This window comes from Manacus candei, unplaced genomic scaffold (genome assembly GCF_025592945.1).
Source record: "Manacus candei isolate 608988 ecotype Guabito, Panama unplaced genomic scaffold, ASM2559294v1 h1tg000023l, whole genome shotgun sequence".
NCBI lineage: Eukaryota > Metazoa > Chordata > Aves > Passeriformes > Pipridae > Manacus > Manacus candei.
Genome location: NW_026138071.1, coordinates 10,920,801 through 10,945,433, shown reverse-complemented (window position 1 = coordinate 10,945,433; position 24,633 = coordinate 10,920,801). Strand labels below are relative to the sequence as shown.

The following is a 24,633-nucleotide window of genomic DNA, read 5'->3' as shown; positions in this document are numbered from 1 at the left end:
TTCTGTCCTCACACCCTTTGTGAACTCCCCGCCCTGAGGAGAGTACCAAGCATTCCTGCCTGAACTGGAGGATATATAATCTTGGAGTTTTGGAACATTTTTCAACCCACTCGTGGGATCCAGAGGACGGCTGCATCTCATCGCTCTCAACCAGACTTAGACCACCACTGGACTGCGATCACCAGTTCTGGCCAGACTGCAGCAGCTCTCCCACCAGCAGGTTCTTCCCCTCTCCCTTTACTTTGGACTCAAACAGGGCCCAAGGAACACCACTTTGTTCAGGCCCCAGGGTACTGGGTTACACATTTGGGTTTTTGTGGGTTGAGACCAATTGTTTGTTTGTATTATTGTACTTACTGTATTATTTTAATAAATTGTTATTCTGACTTATAATCTCTCCTTTGAGTTGGGTTCATTCCCCCTGCTGGTTAACTTTTAAACCAGCACACTTACCTAAACACTAGACCAGATATGCCATGTTACCATAAAATTCTGTTTCATAATTGAATAAAATTAATTGCTGCAAGAATTCAAATTTTTTTTTGAAAACCAAGCCTTTTACTGAAGTGTGATTCCACAGTTACATGAAAATATGAAAATGATAGTCTAATGTGCACCTGACGTAACATTCTTGTTATTTTAGATATAGAAGTTAATTGAAATGGCTTGAGTATTTTTTTACACCACCATACAGTGGAACTTACTGCAAAAATCCTCAAGACAATCCTCAAGTCGGCTGATGCATTCATATATTGTTGCTTGATGCTGCATGGAGATTCTAATTCAAATCCTGAAGCCAGCTGCCATTCAGCAAGGCTAATTATTTCAGACCAAGCTTTGGATCTTCCAGTTTTGAAGCCAGGTGAGCAGCCAGCTGAGATTTATTTATAATCTATGGTAAGGAGTGTGTATGCTTGTTGTCGCGGGAAAGAATCTTATGCTGGTCCTAAAGGTTGTCACTCAGGAAGTGCCTTGAGGAAGACAACACCCCAGTGGCTTATTTAGTGGTGTCACTAAAAGTTTTGTTTAACGGCAGGTTTTTGAAAAAAAGATAGAAGGTATTTAAACCTGTAAATTCCTATTCACAAATGTGAAAGACTGTAAAGAAATGAGAGATGTCTACATGCAAATACTCTGTTATTTTTTACCATGGTTCTTTCTTATTTTAGTCCATTAACACTATTGCAATTGCAAAAAAGAATTTATGCCAGCCTTTTAACTCCTCTTTCTGTAGTCAAAGGCATCAGGTAAGCGTAAGATGAACAATTTTACATACTTTGCTACATCTTATTTAATTTACATGGGCAGTTAGACTTTCAGCACATGAGAAAGCCACCTTCTTCTAGACTAGTTTCTTAGGAGGGGAAACTTGCATAAATTGTCAGCAGTTGAGGCAGCGATGGGTGAAATGGCCTTTCTTATGAAATGTCACAAGATTTAATGTCAGAGTATAATTGGGATGGAAAGATAACTGAGCTAAGCTGAACATGTCTTTTTCTGCTAACACATTATTAATCTACAGGAGTGTTAAAATATGTGTTATAAAGCCCTATTCACTTGAAAATTGTTGCTTCATAAGGAAAAAAACCCCAAACTGTTTTATTGCAGAGCTCATGAACAACAGTTTTGGACTTCTTTCACAGAGAATTTAATTTGTCGGTAAAGCACACAGCAGAATGGAGCACAATATGGAATTCATGAATCACATAGCTTTAAAGAATATTTTTTTCAACCAGCAAAAACCTACATATATAGCATCCAAACAACATAAAACATGTAACAACTGAGAACTGATTTCCATTTAAAATTTCAGCATTTAACTCTCATTGAGAATTTTCTTTTATTAATTTGACCTGATTAAATGTAACAAATAATTTATTGATGTACTGAATTCATAGTTACTATCTCTTGCTAACTGCTTAACTAAGCAATTTGCTGATGAAAGCCTTTCTGTGTCAGTCAGAAACCAATGTAGAACATTGTTTTACACTGCCGTGTCTTGAAATTTTAGATTTTTCCATTACCTTTCAAGTAAAATACCATAGCAGTAGAGAAGCCTTTTGCAGACATCATTACATTTCTGATGGTTTCTTTTTGAAATGTAAAAGAATTTTTTTATGGCACTGGTTATATCATAGAATCATGGAATCATATAGATTGGAAAAGACCTCTAAGATCACCAAGTCCAACCATTAGCCCAGTGCTGCCAAGTCAACCAATAAACTGTGTCCCTAAAAGCCACATCTGCACATCTTTTAAATACCTCCAGAGATGGTGACTCAACCACTTCTCTGCACAGCCTGTTCCAATGCCTGACAACCTTTTCCATGAAGAATTTTTTCCCAATATCCAATCTAAACCTCCCCTTTCACAACCTGAGGCCATTTCCTCTTGTCCTGTGGCTTGTTCTTGGGAGCTCCCTCAGCTGCTCCTCATTAGACTTGTGCACGATTCATTGCCTTTCTCTGGACCTCCTCCATCACCTCTGTGTCCTTCCTGAATTGAGGGGCCTAGAACTGGACACAGCACTCGAGGTATGACCTGACCAGTGCTGAGTACAGGGGAACAATCACTGCCCTGGTCCTGCTGGCCACATTACTGCTGATACAAGCCAGGATACCATTGGCCACCTTGCCCACCTGGGCACAGGCTGGCTCATGTTCAGGTCGCAGTTGACCAGCACCCCCAGGTCCTTTTCCACTGAACCACTTTCCAGCCACTGCCCCCAGCCCGTAGCACTGCTTGGGGTTATTGTGGCCAAGTGCAGGCCCCAGTGCTTTGCATTGTTGAACCTCTTACGACTGGTCTCGGCCCATCAATCCAGCCTGTCCCAGGTACCTCTGCAGAGCCTTCCTGCTCTCCAGCAGATTAACACTCCGACCCAACTTGGTGTTGTCTGCAATATATTTATGTAATTTTTGGTAAGAAGACAGTTCCCATGAGAAAGGTGACCAAATGTATGGATTAGTGTTCCAATTATATCTATTTTGAAATTATATTTTTCCTTATTTTTTTTTCCCAAATGTTTTAAACTGTTTTTCCAGCTGGATGATATAACATGAGTAAAGGAGACTATAATGCACACACTCAAAATATATTGTAAGTGTTCAGCTCTACCTTGACATCTTCTGGGGAAGCAGTCTTTTAGCACACAGCTTTTGCCACTAGGAATCATTTAGAAAGTTGAAAAGAAAAATTCCCATAGCCCGTTGTTACTGTTTCTCATTTGAAAGAAACATTGGGAAACAGTTAAAGAACATTTGTCTTGTACTTTATATCTCGTCCTTTTTGCTTATTTCCAAATGGAAAACAGCTACTGTATTTGTCATCTTTTAAGGTGATGATGCCGTTTCACTCAGGAAGCATTCTTGTAAAAAAATTATTTTCAAACAAATGCTACAACTTCTACACTAAAAAGTCAGAAATATTTCTAACCAGAAACATTTTCCAATTAGAGTAGCCTCTCTAAACAAAACAAAAAGAACTACTTTCACTGAAAATGTGAGTGCCACTTTGCTGTGATTCAGAGGGTTACAAATTCTGCATGTGTTGGGATTGTTTTCTTTATCGGTGTGAATATATGAACTCTTTTATGCTAAATAAGATGAAGTACTTAGGAAGCTAAATCTTTATAAATGTTCTGGAAAATGAAGCCTTACATTTTAAGAGTACCGACTCTAATTTTAAACGAAAAATAAGAGAAGGCTATCCAAGCAATATATTCTCTTGTCTTCTTCCTTCTCAAAGAAACAAAATAAACAAAGGGTGCCTATGCTGATTAATCAAAATAATAATAGACAGTGGAAATGTTTAGAATTTGATGCAAATTCACTCAGTCTCCAAATCTTTTTTCCCATTTAATCATTTCTTCATCAATTATGTTCTGCATAATTTATCACATTACCTTAATCTATATTCACACTCTGAGTTTACAAAATGTCTTAGTCATGCAGAATGGCTGAAGTAAATTGCAGAGAACTTCAGAATACTGCCATTTCTAAAATACCCAGAGTAGAAAAACACGGAAAACCAGATCCATCTGATAGTATTTGCATGAGAGGTTTAATATGAAGAAATTCTTCTTTCAAAGCAAAAAGTTAGTATTAGAGTTAGAGGACTTCTTTTCTAATTCTTGGTTCCAAGAGGAAGTAATCAAAGACAAACAGCCAATTTGATAGCACTTGCTTCTATGCTCTTTTAATACAGTATCAGTTCAAATGTATTCAGGCTCCCAAGGAAGTAGAATGCCAGGCAGAGCAGGTAGTTAAAAGAATTCTACAACAAGCTATGCTGTTCTGTTGAACTGTAGTGCAGCCTCCCTATCTGTAAGTGGAGTAAGCTTAGCTCAGTTCTTTATAGGCTGAAAGAACTGGATGCATCCAACCTTATTCTTAAGTGACTAATTTAAAGGTGGTGATTCTGAGAAATGTACACTTAACAGGAATTCTGTCTTGTTGAACTACCAGACAGTAGTCCAAAGTTTATACATAGTATGCCTAGGGTGCCTATTTCTACAAGAATAGCTGAGGGGAAATCTCCTCTATAAGACAACTTCCACTGAAATGGAACTTGATGGAGTTCACTTGGAAATATTGCATAGGTGAAACTCAGAACTGTAACTCCCCGCAGAAGAACCATATGGCAAACTCACGTGTTTCCAGGTACTGATAAATTACTGTGCAGTTCTCCTCCTGGTATTTGTAGCCTAGCATTGGAGAATATAAAGAACTTTGCTTCAAAGAAAGGGAAAAATATTAAGTCGGCTTTTTAATTCCATATGGCTAAAAAATTCCTTGAAAATTTTCACAACTTGTCTATTTTCCTCAAATGTATTTTTGTTTTTAGTTGAAAAAAACCCCCAAGTACTTTTATTTTCAGGTCTGAGAGTTGCTGTTTGCTTGTTTCTTTTATAACGGAAATAAATTCTTGGCCAGTTTGTCTCCCTGTGAATTCAAGAGGAAGAATCTTCATCAAAGTCAAATCCCAATGAATTATAGACAAGTTTTAGTGATTTTGTTTGGAGTTTTGTTTTGTTTTAATCTCAGAACAATATAAATACTTCATACAAATTCTTTTTACTAAAAAACAGATGTGGAAGAGCTCAAGGTGTATTTTTCCTATCATGGCTGGGCTTCATGAACGAAGATTTGGGAAGGGCACTAACTACGTTTGTTGCAAGTGCATTAGGAAAAATATGGCAAAATATTTCAGCAGTAGCTCTTCTGTGAAATAAGGGAGACAAAGTGAGAGTTCCTCCCAGAATTAAATTACTGCTAATTAAGCTCTCTGTCTAGCACGAGAAAAATAGCCTTTTATTTTGCTGGGCTCTTATAATTACTGATAGTCATACAAATCATAAGATAAAGTCTGTTCTTGTAGAAACAATTTGTAGCTAAGGCACATCAGGGAAACTTAACAAAGCTGACAAAACCTGACAAAAATTATTTCTTGAAAGTTGCACTCATTCTGTATCTGAAAAAGCATCTGTTGACTTCTTCTGTTTGAGATAATTTGTTTTCTTTTGTTTGCATGATGACACAGTTGCAGTTTCCTGCAGTATTATAAAGGTTTAAAGTGGCCATCATTAGTTTCTAAAATTTGTAGTACCTCTTAGAGGTCATTCTCAGTGTTACTTTGGGAACCAGATATGAAAAGTGGAATTAATATGCCTTAAAAAAAGTTATTAACAGAAGATTTCCATTTTGCAAGAATTGATCCCAGTTTTTCTCAAAACATCCTATTTGCTCAGAACTAAAAAAATGAACAGTTCTCTTTATCATGGTTTTCAAGATATCTGAGCATAATTTACTCAATGCACATAGGTATCAGCAGTAGCAGTATCAGTATAAATGGTCAGACCACAATTGCTTTCATTGAGAGGAAAGGGCATGCTCACCGGTGCTAGCACAGAGAAATCGTTCTGGCCATTGATGTAAACAGTGAACATCAAGTCAAGTGCCACCTAGAATAAAACTCAGGTCTGCAACTCCCTCTCCTGCATGTCTAGGAACTTCTCTGACCAGTGCTCAGAAAAACTTTTAAGTATGTGTGTGTTTTGAGTCCATGTTCTAGGCTAAAGCCACAAAATTTAATTTCACTCCCCAGGAGGCTGAACTGCAAGTGCACAAAGTAATTAACCATTAGCAACTGATGTATGTTACAGTGCTGGAGAGGAAACTGCAGAGTATAGACCAATTACCTCCTGCCAGGAAAGCTCAGAGAAGCTTTTGTCTGGTTATTAAATATAAGTTATAGAAAGTAAGAAGGACAAATTGGAGAAGGCATATGCCTGAAATCCATGCACCTGAGAAGCGTAACAATGATGTGAGTTAGCATAGAAGCTCTGATACAGACCTCTGTAAAATCTTCTTAGTATATAACTGTGTGTTTTTCCTGCTGCAAAAGTAGAGAAAATACTTGAGCCTTCTATTAAAAATTGTAGCCAAACTCTTTTATAATTTAATTTTGTGTGTGTGTGTAATGCAGGAGTAGAAGAGAAAGAATTTTTACACTGGCCGTGTAGACTAAAAGAATCGTGCTTCTCCTGAAGTTCAGGAATAAAGCTACAAACTGTAAGCATAAACACAGCAGCAGTAAAATGTTAAGTTTTTATTTCTTCTATTAATCAGATAAATTCTCAAGCACTACAGTCACAACATATGCTTACCATTAGTAAATAAGTAGAAAATCCCCAAATTCTAAAAGCCATAGGTTTTAGAGTAAAGGTAAAAGATGATCTTCATCTCTCATGTTAAATATAGTCTTCCAGAGCACAATGTGTGAATTTATTCCCACTTCACTCCATAGTAATACAAGTAGTTTTCTGGACCGAGCCACTAGGAATACTTCTGAAAAGATGGAGTAGCTAATGCTTAAGTGAGAGCTCTTCTAGCAGATGTTTTGACTGAATTTATAAAACACACTCAGACAACCTCAATTTCATGTGAACAAAAGAGTATTTGTGTGGCCTGTTCCTGCTTTCTGCTTATAGCTTATGTTCTGCTTGGCTTCACTGTTCTCAATACTTACAGGTGCTATTCATAGTAAAAAAAAAAAAGAAAATAACAGACAATTCTTCAAAGCAGCAAACAGCTGGGTCTCAGCTTCTAAATTTTTGCATGTGTGTTCTGATGAGTTTAATGCTATTGAATGTATGCATATTTGAATTATCTTATTGCCCGAGGCATACTAAAACTGCTGGGTACATGAGAGCAAGAAAGGCACACAGAAGCTAGAATCTATACCCCAAAAGTGACAACTAATGAAGCTCTGACATCCCTTGTTCTGCCCAGATGTATTGGCTTTCCCACGTCCCTGGAGTTTGCTTCAAGGCAATGTCTAGTTCCCTTACATGTTTGTAAAATACTACATTTTGAAAACAGTACCTGAATTACCAACGTGGATTATATGATGTTTCCAGAAATTTTTCAGTCATAAAATAAATAACCCACACCTGATAAATTCAGTGCTGGATATGGGACATATATTATGGGATTATCTTTGTTGGTATTGTCAAACATGAGAGCAGTGAAAATGATTTGTCTGAATAAGACATTAGAATTGGATCTACAGCCATCGCAATGCCTGAATTTGTGTTTCACAATAGAAAGATTAATGTTTTATTAGATTATATCAAAGAATAGAACCAAATTGCTTTTTTGAACTCCCTCATCCTTCTCTATTGGATTACTGGCATACATCTGTATACTTTGTTCTCCTTAGTCACGATGGTTTACATCATAATCGTGAATTTAATTCAATGCCTTTTTTCCTTTAAATTTTATTATCCAAATAACATAGGGAATTGAAAAGAAATTATAAGAAAAAAATTGTTCTAGAAAAACCCCTGACTTACACTTAGCAGAAATCTACCTTGGGAATTGCAAAGCTGGTTATTTTTTGTATTTAGTCCCAACTTACTCTGCACTTGGTTTCACCTGGTCTATATAGCCCCTGCCACAGTAGGACATATACTAATTAGAGCTGTGAGGTGCTAATATGCAACAAATAACTAATAGTAGAATCATGAAACTGTAAGAAAAAAATATTTCTGAACAGATGGTCTGAAGGCCAGGAGCAAAGTATATCAGAGAAGTTTTACATATATCTGTATAATTATCCAAACTTTCACAGTATGATTTTTCCAGGGAAACAAACAAGAATATCTTTGGAGGTTTTCCTATCACCAGCGGTAATTTTCTGCTTTTGCAAATCTGCACAAACTAATCAAATAGTAATAAGAAAGGTCTTGATCCTGTTCTCATTCATTTCATTCAGAGTTTGGCATTGACTTGGATATGATCACTACTGAATGGAGATGTGCAACAGACAGCAGTTTTGACCTGGAATTTTGTTAGAATTATCATAGTCATTTTTACTGCTTCTTGGGGCAGTTTCTCATCTTACACTAGAATAACTTCCTTGTTTGGAAGAAAATTACAAGATTGCATTAGTAGAATTTTCTTTATTTGGGAGATTAGTTAGATAATTTGTTTAAGATTAAACTAGAAAAATAATCAAAATTATCAGTAAATTTTAAGAGCATGTTACGAGACAAAGCAGAAGAGACATTTATTTACAGTATTGTCATAAAAATAGTATTCTCTGCATCAAAAAATTAAAGTCAAGGAGAGTCCTAGGCAAAAGCTCTTATGCAAGTGAAATCAGTATGTGCCTTGCTAATTAAGAAGCTTACTTTATAAAGTTCTTTCTCCACATTGTTCCCTTTTCCACTTTGTCGAACTTTATTCAGTGGTCTCTGACTTAGATCCTGACAATGTAGATGTCTGTGTTAGAAATGCACTGGCTTCCTGAGTGTCAGAATTTTTATCAGTATACTTATATTTTCAAGATTTATCTTACAAGCACGTTAAACTTCAGAGCCTGCTGATTTCTCAGTAAAGAAACTTTAAAAACTGTTCTAAGTTTAATGTAGTCACAATAAAGAATTATACCCTTTCCAATCTCTCACATTAAAGTCTATGCACCATTTTGTCCTGATGCAGATGACATTTTCAATCAACTTTATCTTACATAGCTCTTTCTCTCTCCCCTGTCCACTCCTCTGTGCCAGTCCCTGATTCCTTCTCCCTTCCTGCTGTTTTTTTGTTTGTTTCTTTACTTTTTTTTCCTTCTGACTGCAGGAAGTTTTTTTACTGGAGAAAAGGCCAAAGGTGAGGATGTTTCTCGGTGATTCTCCAAAAATCCGTCTTTCACTTTACTGAAGATTTCCCCTCCTCTCTTCCACCGTTCTGGAAATGACAGTTACTGCCTTACATCTACAGCCCAGCCAACTGTAGGCAGGACACTTGCAACTGGGTGGCTGTGCAACACTCCATTCCAGCTGGTGCTTGATACCAAGGAACAGAAACTTTTCTTGCCTCTCTTAAACATTGCATCTTGCCTATCAAACAGTAGGGCAGAACCAATGTCACTGACATTCAAACCCATCTTTACTGATACAGACCAAAGCACCCTGTACTTCTAGAGAAATGTAACTGAATAATTTTAATGACTATAAAATTGTAATTCTCCAGATAAACATACATGTAATGAGAGTGATTACCATGCAACAATAAACTATCATTGCTATTATAAAACCATAAACTGTTATTCAATATACTATAAAATTCAAAATCTAATTGAAAGTGCTAGTTTAGCATAATTCCCAGAAGCCATCAGTCTTTAATATTGTGAAATGAATGAGGGGTTTGTGGAGCTATTAATTGTTACTGACAAGCAATAACCACTGGAATGAAACTCCAATTATCAGCAGCCATTAATCACATCTACTGTCATCTGCGATGTCAAAAAAAATCAATAATATTCTAAACAGCAAAGAACTACTTATATCTCTTATGTTTTAACTCACTATAAAAATCAGATGGTCTTTTGGTGAGATAAGCAAGGAATTACAAAAGACTATTTTCATTCCTGTTCAGTCTTATGTTTTCTGGTTTAAAAAAACCCTCTCACTTTATTGCATTTTGATGGAGACTTAGATACCTCACAGGTTTATTTCTATACAATTATGTACAATTTATAACATAAATGTTGCTAGCATGATGTTATTGCAGTCACTGCCTTTAAAAATAAGAAATTATAGTGATCATCTGAGCATGCAGTTCAGTAATCTGTTCCAGGAAAGCACTTAATGTTGCTTTTAGGATGCAGCTCGATCAGGAGGTGTTCTTGGAGATTAGGGTGTAAACAAGGGTGGCAGAGCCTTGCTCAGAAAACATAGTTCTATACTTTTCACCTTGTTCATTTTTCAGATTCTGTGTTTACTCAAATAATTGTCTTTGAACATACACAGTATATCAAAAACATACATGTACATCTTTGGGAATAAAAGGATAGGGATCTGTTCAGTACTAGTGAATGGATTGGCCAAGTGTGCAGTGTAGGCACGGCAGTTAAAAAGCCTCACTTGCAAAATGGGATCTGCTTTCTGAAAATTTCCCCTGAAAATGAGAAATAACATTGTTCGACTGTTAAGGACATATCATGGTCTTACTCTCAAATGATATTGAGGTTTTTACTGAACTGCAGAAAATACAGATCATGCTGAGTGCTCAGGAGAATTTGCCAGTTGTTTACCTTGAGAGTCTGTCAGCTTCTGCTGGCATAAAAAAGCTTAGATTTAGAATAAGGAAGTATTTTCGAAGCAGAATAAGGAAGAAGAATAAGGAAGAATTCGGAAACACTGAATAACGTCATTTAGAAAAAGCACTGAAATCCTAATATATTTTGTTTACTACACCATGTTTTTCACTTACTATTTAATCAACACTTCATAATCTAGCAAAGATATAAGTACTCTAAGAGGAATCAGCAGAGCAGGTATAACATCTGTTCATAATGTACTGCAAATATGCAGCAGAGTATCTTTTTAGAAGAAACATATGAGAATTGACAGTTGAATATACATCAAAATAAGCCCTAAAATATGCATAAATTGTATTTAGTTAGGTTTTAGGCACCTCTAAAGCATGGAGCGGATGCTTATTTTCCAAGTTTTTGAGTAGAGGTGTATTTATAAAATTGAGTATAGCAGTGCCTCTGGAAGTGAAAGTCAGAGGTTGACCATACTAAAAATTTTATTATTCTAGAGTATATAACCAGTTTTCCAAGTTTTTAAATACTGTATTGTCACTAAAACTGGGGGGTTTGTAATTGACACTATCGTTTTACAGTGTACAATGTACTCTTGAATAGATCATGTCTTACAAATCATGTCTTTTCTCTCTGAAATTCTCTTAAGATATGGCCACTGTTCAACCTTGGTTACTTATAAACTATGGTTGGATAAAAATGCTTTACTTCTGATTTTCCTGCTAGATGTAATTGAGCATTCTACCTCTGCAGCATAGCAAATTTTTGGCCTATCTGCATTTTCTTAAATTCTTTGAAGACTTTAAAAGTGTACACATCTAAAATAATCAAGATTATACTATAATACTCTCATGATCAATTAATAAAAGAAATTAACTGCCTAAAAAAGTGAAATAGCAGAAAAAACTTTGTCTGTCATGGGAAAACTTTGGAACATGATTCTTTCCTTGACTTAAATTCCCAAACTCTCCCATTTATCATTTTCTTGATGTTTTTCCGTGTTGTTCAGTGTGAAGCTTGAAGGGTGTGTAAATTTAGTAAAAAATAATAGTAGAAATAACTACCATGCTATGATAAGATTTTAGTTTTAAAAATTCATAATGACATTCCATTTCCCATATTTAATTAAATATTTCTATCTTTTCAGCAGAAATTACTAAGTATTTTAAAAAAGTTATTTTCCAATACCAATTTAAAACTGCAGCACTGAAAATTTATCATGACCTAACACATTCATTTATGCTTGTTGTCAGGGTAACAGAGCTTATCAGAATAGCAGAAATCAAAGTATTTAAAATGTAGTTGTAAATTCTCAATTTATTACGGTAAGGTAAACACTGATTCTGTCAAACTAGTTATCTTTCATTAGCATGGAATTGAATACATTCTAAGATGGAAAATATTACTCTATTTTGTAATAATAAACAGCTTTCCTTTAAAGAAGATAATAATGGACAAATGTTTGCTAATTTATCAAGTATATTTACAACACTGAGTCTTTAAACTTGAGCTGTCAGTTGTCAGTTAACTCATATTCAAGATTCCAGCTCACTTAAAAAGAAAGAAGACCCTTGAATATAATAGTGAGAACTGGCTTTTTCCCTCCCTCTCTCCCTCCCTTTCTTTCCTTATCTCTCACTGAATAATAACCCTCATTTAGTGACATCAGTCATTTTTGCCATCAGCCTATTTTATGGCTGGAACAGAAGCATGAGTGGCACACAGACTGAAATGTGTGAAAACTTCATAGATCTTGATAATACAGTGGAGAATGTGTTATGAGTTGGTGTTAACATTAGCTGAGAAATGAAAATGGCTGCAGTAATTTGCACAGTAGTTGCAGCTCAGCCCCTCCTGCATTTACAAATGTAAACAATGCAGTGTCAAACCTTGGTACTGGTAAACTGCACTGGTTTTGGCAGTGAGTGCAAGTTTTACAAGGGCCATATAGCCACGATCCTCTATTCTCTTTTCTGTGAGGTTCTGTTAGCTTTAAATGACCTTGAGTCACTTGAATGACTTACCAAAAAAAAAATATCTTTCTAAAAGCTGGTAAAAACTAATAGGAAAGCAAAGTGCAAGTGCAAATATTGAGAGTCACTAGAATTTCTCTGATTTATTCCTACTAAAGATCTGGCTAATGGGAGCAATCTACTTTTTGGCTACTCAAACTGAACAGTTGAATAGATGATAGTTTTGAGGATATCATCTGAAATATTGCACAATTATCATGAATAATTTGAAAATGTTCTGTTCCTCTAACTTAAAATGCCTCATCTAATGGACTATGGCATTTAGAGCCAAACTAGGCCAAAAACCAGCAGGCCTGTATGTTTATGCTATTTGGTATCACAAAATTTGTCATTTAAAATGTAAGTGGTGACTGAATAATAGCTCCTAAAGAATGATCTAACCTTGGCTGGATTTTGTTTCAGAGTCAGATAACAGCTGCAAAGATGGCACTCCAGGATAAGAGAGGGGAGAAGCTCAATTTATTGACATGCAAAGAATGGAATTTGCAGACAAATACTGTCATGTAAAATACAAAGTATTTTTTCACTGAACCATCTTTCCTCAAATCTTGCTTAAGATTTGGCCACATTCATAAGAATCTGCTTGTGAATTCTGATATATTGTAAAGAGAAAGCCTTTTTAAATTTGGAGATTCTGTTTGTTTGGAACTTCTTAGGCCCTGCAGACAGCTCACTTACCTGTATCAAAAGGATGCAATTAATTATTATGCTTTTACTTTAATTGTTTTCAGCAAATACCCTCCACTTTATTGTTCCAATAATTCATGTCATGGTTTTATTACAGCTGAGCATATGGGCTCTCATTTAGAGATTACTGATTAAATGTTTTCTCCAGCCTACCCCATGTAAAACTACTTTTGATGTAAAACCATATTTTGGGAATGTGTGTAGCATTACACATAGCATTTGCTGACTTTTGAGTCAACCTGCTTTGAGGTTGTCTGTAGGTTTTTACATATGGTGGCTAGCAATTTCTTTCTGTTTAAATATTCCTGATAGAGTTTATTACTTTTCAGGAGCTGGGAAGTAGTATACTGCACTTTCAACTCTTATATTTAGTTCTGTCTCCATTTCAGTTACAGAGTGTACTGATATAATTAAGAACTATGCAATTTGCCCTTATTATTCCATATACCTTGAGTGTGTTCTCTTCTTTCACTTTTAGCGCACTCCCCAAGGTAATACAAAATAATAACATGCCATATGGCAAATGGAATCAGCTATAACACCACACAGCGTCTTTTATCATGTAGCTTTTACAATATGACATTCCCAAGTTTGCAACTGATGAATATTGCATGTCCTAGAGAAACTCCAGCTGTATGATGCTGCTTCTCCCATCAGAGGCATCCTTGCTGATACTCTGCATACATGCAGCAGCTATCAATCAAAATGTACAAAGGAACAGACAGAATGTCTCAGTGTCTCAGTGCCAATCCTACCAAAGTGCAGAAAGTTATCACGAACACGACATTGCATTATCAGGAATTGTGCAATGTATAATTAATACAATGCAACAGTAATAATGAGTTTTGAGGATTTTTGTTTGATTGGTTTTTAATGTCTTTAGAGTTCTTGATTCATAGAACGTGTTATTTCAGTAGTGAATTTCCATAGATTTGGAGTCAGCCTTCTGAAAAATGCTGTCCGGAAGCATTAGATGCTGTTCTATGAAAGTTAAATATAAGCATAACATTTGTAGATGGGTTAAAGCACTTCTACAAGGCCAAACTCTAAAAGGATTTCTGTTTTGTGGATAAACTAAATGGATATGATAAGGTGATGGTGTTACTCAGGAATGCAAAAACCTGTAAGTAACCATTTCTTAACACTTCATGTGTGTTGCTATACCAGCATTCTCAAGTTAGTGTTAGTTTTGTGAGTGGAAGGGAGAGGTAAGGATTAAGCAGATAGGTATGTAATGTTTAGCTATGATTTTGTTTCCACCTTCTGTTAGTGGCGAATATGCAATTTCTGCAGTGTGCTTGTAATGCCCCAAGAGATCAGTTCAAGGACAGGATATATATTGTAAGGTTTGAGAACTTAGAACTGTTGAGAAGGAACAGTAAAACACATAGCACAACATTCTTTTACTCCCCAGTCAAAATATTACTTGTCTGGCTTCCTGTAGAAATAGTACAATGTTTTATGTAAAGGAAATAAAATGAAATCTAGAAAATTTTATTAAAAGAAATGTCAAATACCAGTATAGTAAATATTTTCACTGAGGGTAAAATTTTGTTCAAAAAGTAAATTCATTGTGTGAGTGAGTGTAAGTAGGGGTGTGTGTGTGTGTGTAGGTATGTCCATAGACACATGTAGCATAATTCTCAGAAATACTAGGAAGGGCAAGATAAACATACACTATTTGATACCATTCTTTTTACATTTTACACTTTATACAGAATCATCTGAATCACTTACCTTTTTTTTTTAGTAACTGCTCTGTCTTTTTGTCCTTAATTTTTCTTTCTTGCTTATCTGCATCACATGTACTGCCGTTCTCCACTGTTTGCTTGCCTCCTTGTCACATGTGAAACCAATGTGGACTCTATATTGACAAACCTGCATTGACAAATATCCATGAGTTACATATGGGTAAATGACAGACTTTTATTACTTTTCTTTCTGTCTTCCATGAAAACAGAGGTAGAACAATTAGAGACTTGGGGTCAAGTAATGAAGTAGTAAGTTTGCAGATGTGAATACTGACATATTTTTATATTGCTAACCACTTAGATCCATGCACAGAATCTGCTTATATACATTTTTTTCTGCATAAACTGTGGCAACACAAACATGTATAAATAATGTCTCGCAACATAAAACGTGGGCTCATGAGAAACAAAAACCACCAGTGTTTGGGAAATTTTCCTCTGTAAGCCCAAGCAACACCTTTAGAATGACAAGTCAGATATGTCACAGTCTAGTTTAGTTACAGCACTGATCTCTTTTCTTTCAGGCCTAATCTTGAAGTTTACAACAAGGTGCCTATCTAAGACACGTCTACAAGGTTCAGCAATTTTCACAGAATTCTAATTGGACTTGGAAGAATTATCCTTGTATTGCAAATGGTAATTTTGTACATTGCAGTTTTACGGAGGTTTGTTCTGTTTCATTTTCTGTTTTATCATTTTTTGGTTTGTTGTTGTTGTTTTGTTTTTTTGGAGGTTTTTTTTGTTGGTTTGTTTGTTTGGGGGTTTTTGGGTGTCTCCCCCCACTCCCTGAACTTATATCTTGGCTTTTTCCAGTTCCTTACAATCCCTCCTCCATTTCTTGTGCCTCTTTTCCCCACCTTTCCTTTTGAATAATCATACCTGTTCGCAAGAATTTGTAAATTAAAATTGTATTGTCCAATGTTATGAACTTTAACAATTGCCAACATTCTTATTTGTAAAACTCTGACCTCCTTAATTAAGTCCAATAAACACCTGTATCTGGAATCTGATGATGATTACTTGAAATGACACATTTTTGTCAAAGAAGCAGATATGAAAAATAATTAAAATTTGGGAACATAGAATGGTGCCAAGGAATTTTAATTGTGTTAAACTGTCAATTATTGGGATGCCCTTTATAGAATTAAAAGCATATCTTTGAAATAATTTTTACCTTCATGAGGAATTTATTTGCTTGAGGAGAACAACTGTATTTGTTGACCCTTTTCCAGGAGGGTCAGAATGAAGACAAAAAGCACAGAAATGCTTAAAATGGCTTCCTTTAAAGGGTTCTACCTTTTAATGCAAGGACTCCTTGAGTGTCCAGTCCCAAGGACCTCACAAGCCTCTGCCCAAGCATGACTGACAACCGAGCCTGGACTATAACAGAGTTATAAAAATTCTCTTCTGACAAGTAACCGTTAGCTTGTGCATCATTTATCGCAGTTCTGTGATTAGTCTCATCTTCATACTTCATATTACTTTAACATGTAATATGAGTTTCCTTAGAGCTTGCCACATTTTATTAAGGTATCCAGCTTTTCACAGGGACAATATTAAATGAAAAGCATTCTTATTTGCCTGGAAATTTATGCCATACACCAAATACCATTTTATCTCTGATTACTTAGCAGGAACCATCTGTCATGTCCCCACCCCCACAGTGCTGAGGAAGGCACAGACTGAAGGTGAGAAGTATATTTACTTTTGACTAGAAAACCAGCTGTTGCCTTACTTTTAGCTGTAAGGCAAACATGCTGGAAAAAGTGACTATCTGTTGTGATTCTAGTGTACTGGGACAGACTATGTCTGTTGATGATAGCTGACCCCTTAAAATCTGGAAGAAAATTGCTTTATGGCTTACATCAGGAGGGCATGTACAAATACAGCTCCAGCTGGAAGCTGGAACCAAGAAGAAAAAACTTTGGGCTAGGAAAGTAGTGGGATGAATTCAAGTAGGAATCTGCCCTTCTCATGCCTTCCTTTTGGTAGAAAATTGTATCGCAAAAGAGAATATTTTTCTCTAATGATAACACAAGATTCTGAAATTAAGCACAGCAGGTAGAAACATCCGGCACAGAATTAAAAAAATGTTGCATATTGATATGCTGAAATCATTCCCAGCTAAATATTCCAAGTGGAAAAGGTACAAGCTCTGCTGTTCATTCTGCCAATTTCCCTTTGTAAAACTCTGGCACTGTGTTTTGGGGGCTGTGTACTGTAATCCCTGTTATTCTTACCATCATCCATCAGACTAAGAAAGATATTTGCAGAGCCAAATCATTTTGACTTTGAATAGGATTGCAGAAAAGAGGTATATTTTCAAAATTATGTAAAAGGTAAAAGGGGTATTTCTTCACTAAAACCATTTAATTCCCCTGTTACCTTCTTTCATATTGTACAAGGGGAGTGCTGTGCTGAGATGTAAACGTACCTAGAGTATATTTCAGGACCACAATATAAACACTGTCGGGAAAGGGCACTTTATGCAAATGTGTATCCTGAGTGATGGCTCTTCCTCCCTGATGATTCTGGTAAGACATAATAATTTGGGAAAATAAGTGGAGTGCCCTGCCCTTCAGCTCTTTTCTCTAGAGCACCAACATCCCCTTGCAAATAGGATTATGACAAAATAAAAGGTTCATTTAGGTGGGAGCTTCTTTTAAAATATGTTCAATATATCACAGTAGAAAATAGTAGAGATAAAGCAGAGCTATAAATGCTCTCTCCTGCTTTTAGGAAGAGAAAACAGACCAACATGCCTAACTCATATTGTACTCATTTTCCTTTTACAGCCCACCTGTCAGTCCTGTTACCGTTGTCTAGAAAAGAATTTATGGTAAGTCTTTGCTTCAATCAGTTTCCATGGTAACTTGGTTCTGTTTTAAAACCTTTACATAACAATGGCTTGGTTAAAATGATAATGAGCTGCTGTGCTCACCCATACCTGGACTACACCTTTCCCATTGCTCAGAAATAATCAGATAGGGATGTCACTCCATCTGCTCTAGGTACTTCAGCTTCTACAACACTGTTTCACTAACCAAGTTGGATCAGATTGCCACCTGGAAATCTCAGAGATATAGTTTAGGGTACGGGCTAGTGTTTACATATGACATGCTGTGAAGCAGAGTAAGGTGTGTTGGGGTCTGGAGTCTTGAGTTCACTGTGGCAGGATCCTGCATGTACAGTACCTACAGTGGGGCTGAAAGGTCCAAGGACCATGGCATCTTTTAAGATATGAACCAGAAGAGGCAGGTTGCCTCCCCTGTAGAAAACTCTTTTCTCAAGGGAGTGAAAAATTACCTTAGGGCCAGATCGAGGGGAAAAAAAAAGTTCAGAAAAAAAATAATTAAAGTTTTAATTGATCCTAAGAATATTTTGATAATGTCCCACCCTTGCAGATATGTATGTTTTATCCAGCTTTTAGTTATCCCTTATCCTAATTTCAAGCTCATCTCTTGCACTCATAATTTCTGATTCTCTGGCCCAATTTGATTTTGTCTTTGACAGTCTTTTTCGTAATTCTGATTACTTTATACCATCTCAAATCTTATCTAGGAGAAAAATCAACATTCTTTTTTATGTAATTTAAATACTTCAGTAATAACACAAGTTTCAATTACAGGGAAATCTTAAAAGAACTTCTAGTGTGTGTCTGTTAGAGCTCTTCACCAAGTACTCTGAAAACTTGCTGCATTTCGTAGAAGATGACACTTTCCCTCTGCTTTCAGATATTCTTAAAGTTCTGTACTAGATCTGCTCTTGTTGTATTGGGTAGCTTGATATTTGTATAGGAAGTTTTTTGTTCCATTAGAGGCACTGATAGAATTTATGAAAAATAATTTTACACATCTGTATCTTCTAGGCAGGCATTTAAAAAGCCGCTGAATGTAGGTATACACCAGTTAATTTACACTTGAATTTTTCCAAAGACTTGGTACAGATCTCATGTTTCAGCATGGGACAACACAATATTATTTTCCCACGATAAGTGGTTGCCTAGCTGGTCTGGGCAACTTAAATAACAGAAACATGTCCACGTTTTCATTGTGTTTCATGGTTTGGATAGTGTGAGATTCCAATGCCCTGTCTGTAGCAAAACACAGCAGGGCACTGCTCAGGGATGTTTCCACACCTCCTCATTCCTGAATGGCATTACTACACAAGGTGTATGCACACATATCCTTACATGGGTTTATTTTTGTATAGACTCAATTTGGTCATTTACTGATTCCTCTAGATATTGTAATCTCCCTGATATTTACTTGCCATTTAAAGAAAGAATCAAATAAGGAAAGAATTAGTGTCCTTGCCCCAAACCAAATAGTATGGGGGTGCTAGAATTTTGATTTAGACCTACATAAATCCTCCCCAAACAACTTGAAAAAACAAGCTTTCAAATGCATTTTTTCCCCCAGCTCTTATTTTTAACTAACAGTTCCATTTACTCCTTATGTCCTAGCACTGTCCTAAAGTCATTAATTTCTGAGGGAAGGGCATTGTCAAATCAGGGTATCATAAATCTACTGAATTTCTTTCATCAGGCATGGCAGTAACGTCTTCACAGTACTCTTGTGTGTCAGTAAAGTATGACCTTCTCTGACTGATCCGTGCAGGCTATGCTTAATTGAACTGTGCTTTTCCAGTGAGCATTTTAACTTTCACACAATGATTTTTCAATAGCTGACGTCCAAACAACTGGTCTCTGTTTTCTGGGTGAAAGAATAAATAACATCTGACGCTTTGTCAATTGAAAAATAGTAGTTGCTTATTTTTAATACCTTTAACATCTTTTAACTCAATTGAACAATTAAATATGCTTACAATTTCCATTTTTTTATTCCTTTCATAATCCTTTGTATGAAAAAGAGGAGTGATTCTGTGCCTCATTACTCTTATAGCATTATTGATTCCATCCTGATGCTAATCACTGCTCCAGAAATACTGTACTTGATGTGAAAACTGATCCTATGAGTTGGCTGCTTGAGATGGGAAATTCCTTGTTAGACTGGCTGTAATACAGTTCTTACTGTATTTAATTAATCTGGTGATTACTGTGTAGTGCAACAGGGTATATTTTCTTTTACCCTGAATATTGTTCATATGTATAGCAGATCAATTGCTAACTGCAAAATTATCTTAAATGTATTATTTAATATTTCAGCCTCTGATTAAAAATTACTGTTAAATTAAGAGGGTCTTATTTCTTACTTTTTAGCTCATTATGCTGACTTACACTTTTAAAAAAAATCCTTTATTCTTTTTTATTTTGAACTGTCTTTTATCATCTTATATTAATTATCAAGTATTTGAGAATACCAGTATCTATTACTAATTTAGTTGCCTGCTTGTAGGAATTCCAAATAGTTTATCTCTATTCCTTAAATAATTACATGATTTTTTTCCCCTGCTTTATGACTGCCCTCATGCTGCTCTACAATTTTTTTTTTTCATTTTTGCACAAAATTAATAAGATTTTATTTGGTACCTATTTTCCCCCTTACTGTGCTTTCTAAAGATATATATCATAATTTGAATGCTAGTTATATTGTGATAAAAGTAGAACAAAACTGTTTGGATAAAATAAGTAAAGCTCAAATATTCATGTATCCATGAACCTTCACACTACAAATCTCAGACATCTCTGCTGATGAAGGCTGAATGGGCTACATATAAACAAGTATGTAAATTCAGAATTAGTATGGGAAGAAGTTCACTGTGCCTGTATTTCCAGTTTGCTGCCATCTGTGGTATATGCTTTTGAGCTGCATAAACTTTGCAATGGTAAAATGAACCTCAGTCTCCCTTTTTCTTTCCTGGTTCCTTTAGTCCTCTTATGTCCTACATGATGCATCCTCTAAACTCCCACAGTATGTCCTAAACTGACTTTTGAGATACCTCCCTCTGATTTTATTCTCCTTATGCAAAGTATCTCCTTTCCCTGGTTATATGTGAGAAATCGTGTTTTGAAGTGTGCCACACAGAAAGAGCTGAGCAGAGGAATACCATTGTGAATGTCGTGGGAGGGGAACTGGAAGCGCAGAGAGTTTGGAGAGTGTGAAGGCAGGGAAGGGCATTGCTTTGTTTTCTCTCTCTGCCTACTTCTCCTGTGAGTAGCACAGCCAAGACAGGAGTTTGAAAGCAAGTTTAGCAGGATCACTAAGTTGCTTGCTGCCAAATGATCAAGGTAGGAAGGCTCATAAAACTGAATCGGGCACTCTCCCTTTGGGATATGACATTTGTTTGAGTCAGTACTGCCGCCCATGAAGTCTTAAACTCTTTCACTTCTGCTGTTGTCTTGCCTCCAATCCTCCTCCAAATATCAGCACTGATGATGCTGATGATTTTTACTGTTGTGAGTAGTAAACAATAACTATTTTGTAATGGTACAGAATAGGATAGAGTGAATAGGTGCAAAGTGCAGAGGGGTTAAGAGCTCAAACCAAACCTTCAGGTACACTTCAGAGACCACCAAACCCTGTTCTGTTCTGGAAGACCAAAAAAAGGTTTTCAAGAAGTTTAATTTCAAACTAAGGTCATATCCACTCAATTTAATTGAGAGTAGATACTAGATACGGTTGCGATCTCAATTGAGACATGAGATGAATCTGATCAACATTTTTTTGTTTTTTTAGCAGAACTGTTTTTAAAAAAACACACATTCTGGTCCCACTAAAATTTTAAAAGTTCCACCTTACTGGAACGTAACCGGTTATCAGTGAAAATAAGAAACACAAACAATGTTTTGTTGTCACCTAACAGCACTGAATAAGTAGATACATATAATTTCAAACTAAGTTTGCTGTCTCAAAATGACAAAGACACAGTTAGCCATTAGGTCTAGATTATAACACAAGTAGGCCAGTGAGTGGGCTTGGGGAAATTCAGATTCCTTGCATGGCTTCTGGGCTTTTTTCTCTCTTCTATAAAATGGAGACCATGATACTTCCGTAATTTTTGCAATGGTAAGAAATACCATTTCTGTGATTCCCAACTTTTATAATGAATAATGAGAGAGTTGTAGTGTATGTAAGTACCTAAACAGTAAATAGAAAATAAATATTTTCTATTTTCTGGTCAACTGTCATAATTTTATCTTGGTTTACTTCATGATTTGCATCTTCCAGTGTGAAGCTTTTCAATGACATTACATAAATAAATCTAGTTTAACATATCATTCTTCCAAAATTTATATCAGTTCCTATATCATTCCATTTCTAGAAAGAAATGCATGCTTCCCATATTACTCTTACAAGTATTGTATAACCAGTAATTTTCATCTGTGTACTGAGAATCTGGGGTTTAGGGATTTATTAATAAAGTCCAAATTAGGATGTTTGATTTTCCACCTTCTTTAAAAAAGTCTAATTTGAAGGAAGCACAAAATCAGATTGAAGAAGTCAACTTGGGCTCTTGAGAATATATGGCAATTACATTTTCTTTTACAAAGGAAAAAGAATTAATCTTTTCTAAATTACAGTTGTGCAAAGAATCAGCTGTGGAGGTGTATGTCTTAAATAAGCTACAACAAGAGAAGCAGGGTCGATCAACAAGATAACTATCAATCTGAGTCTGGCATTGTTCTAGAAAATGGGGCAAATATTAATCTAATACACAAAATATTGTGACTTCGAGTGTTACATATGCCATAGATACGTGGGTGATTCACCATCTTTGAAGTCCAGAGTGCCTTATAGATAAATGTGCTTTTAAACTAGAAGTAAAGCTCAGAGGGAAAGGGGTTTGATAATTTTTGCTAAGATGTCAGTTTAGTCAGAGAATTGCTTAGAAAAATAGTATTAGGGTGAAACACGAAGATTTTCACAAATCTGCCAATGTGTGAAAGTGTAAGCTTCCCAGCCACCTGTATTTTTCCCCACCACCTCCAAACCCACAAATATAAAATCAAGACATATTTAAGACAGAGTAACCTGTAACATCAAAAGAAGTTCAGCTTTAAAAGGTAGAAAAAGAAATCAAATTTATTCCTGTGAAAAAATTAGGGTAAGACTGTCCAGAAAAGCACAGTCCAAAACACATGCTGAGGAGCTGACTGCTGGTCTGACTCTAGTAAAAAATAATAATAATAAAAAAAGAATCTGTAAATCAAGTTATATAGGTGATGTTCTAATCTTTATGATGTTCACATGTATTCCTGACAGAATTTTTCTACCCTACCTTTTTCCTCCCCTCCAAACCCTGCAAATCTCTAACGTTGACTTTAATACATATAAAATTGACTTTCTAGCATCTCTTTTATACTGTTAAACTGCCCAGTCCTTTATACTCTATATTCAGAACCTTCAACAGCTAAATAACTTCTTTATGCACGACTTTCATTAGGAAAACACTGTAGTTAGTGATTAGTAGAACAAAAGCCCTCTGAATTACTACCCTTTTTTTATGGAGAAACTTAATAGGCAAGCATAAAAATGTGGCTTTTTTTTCAGCAATTTTGTTTCAATAGTGCCATAGTAGTGGGACTTGTCCTTCAATTGTTATTAGATTTTTTGTCATTTTTTTGTCTGAATTTGACCAACAGAAGTTGCAAGACAATTTTTTTGGCTCAACAAGCTTAGTCACTTGTGAATTTGTTACCTTCTTTACTACTATGAAATTTACAAGCCCAGTAATTTTTGAAAACTAAGTGACAATTAAGTAAAACTAGCCATGCCAGACTTAAAAACAACTAAAACATTATTTTTTTAAAATAAATGTAATGAGTGCTGGGTAAGCAGAGTTGAGAGGATGACACATCCTACAAATACAAGGGAAGAGATCAGTATTTTTAAGGTCACTTCTCCTTGTTATGAATATCCCTGATGGCTGCCTAAGATCAATTAGATTTAATTTAGTCTGTTATTCCTCACTAAACTTCTGCTCTTCAGTCCTACAGTAACACATTTTATTAAGTTGTGAGAGGGAAAACTGATTTTTTGAGTTTTTAAAATGTAGAAAAAGAAAGAAGGAAAGAAGGAGAGAAAGAAAGAAAGATCATGAAAACAAATGCTGGTTGAATTGTGTTTTTCTTTTCCTCTTAGGTTTGCTTTTCATTTCTATGAATATTACATTGGGAAATAATTTCTTAGCTTTTTTTTTTTGTGTGTGTGTGTGTCAGATGCCCAGGTGGTAATAAATTAGCTACATTGATTCCACTGATGGAGTATGGATTTTTATTCCCATGGAATGGAGAGCATGGGTGTGTAACATAGCACAGCATAGCATAAAATCTTTCTCATTTAGCAGAGATTATCTATCTTCATGAGAAATTCCAGGTACTTAGTATCTTGGACTAAGGAATCAAAACTTGGTGGGAGCTTTACCACTACCTTCTCTGGAGCTAACAGGGAATATTCACACTACTCAATTTTATGCTATTAGCTCAGATCAGATGATTACACAGAAATTTAGAAAAGGTAAAGTTGATTTTTTTTATGGTCCAAGTCCTTATTTAACAAAAAAGAAAGAACTGTGTTCTGTTAAGCTCTTTTTTGAAATTCAAATTATGTTGATACCTTAGGGAAAAGACTAACTAGAGGCTAACA

The 24,633-nt window shown here is 35.7% G+C and overlaps 1 protein-coding gene across 1 annotated transcript in view; it reads right to left on the bottom strand.

Moving 5' to 3' along the window:
• Nucleotides 1-24,633, bottom strand: part of B3GALT1 (beta-1,3-galactosyltransferase 1) — a 206,263-nt gene that overhangs the window by 108,507 nt on the left and 73,123 nt on the right. Inside the window, exon 2 of the mRNA XM_051787501.1 lies at nt 15,072-15,212. The gene's annotated coding sequence lies outside the window, so the exon portion shown is untranslated. The remainder of the gene's footprint in view (nt 1-15,071; nt 15,213-24,633) is intronic.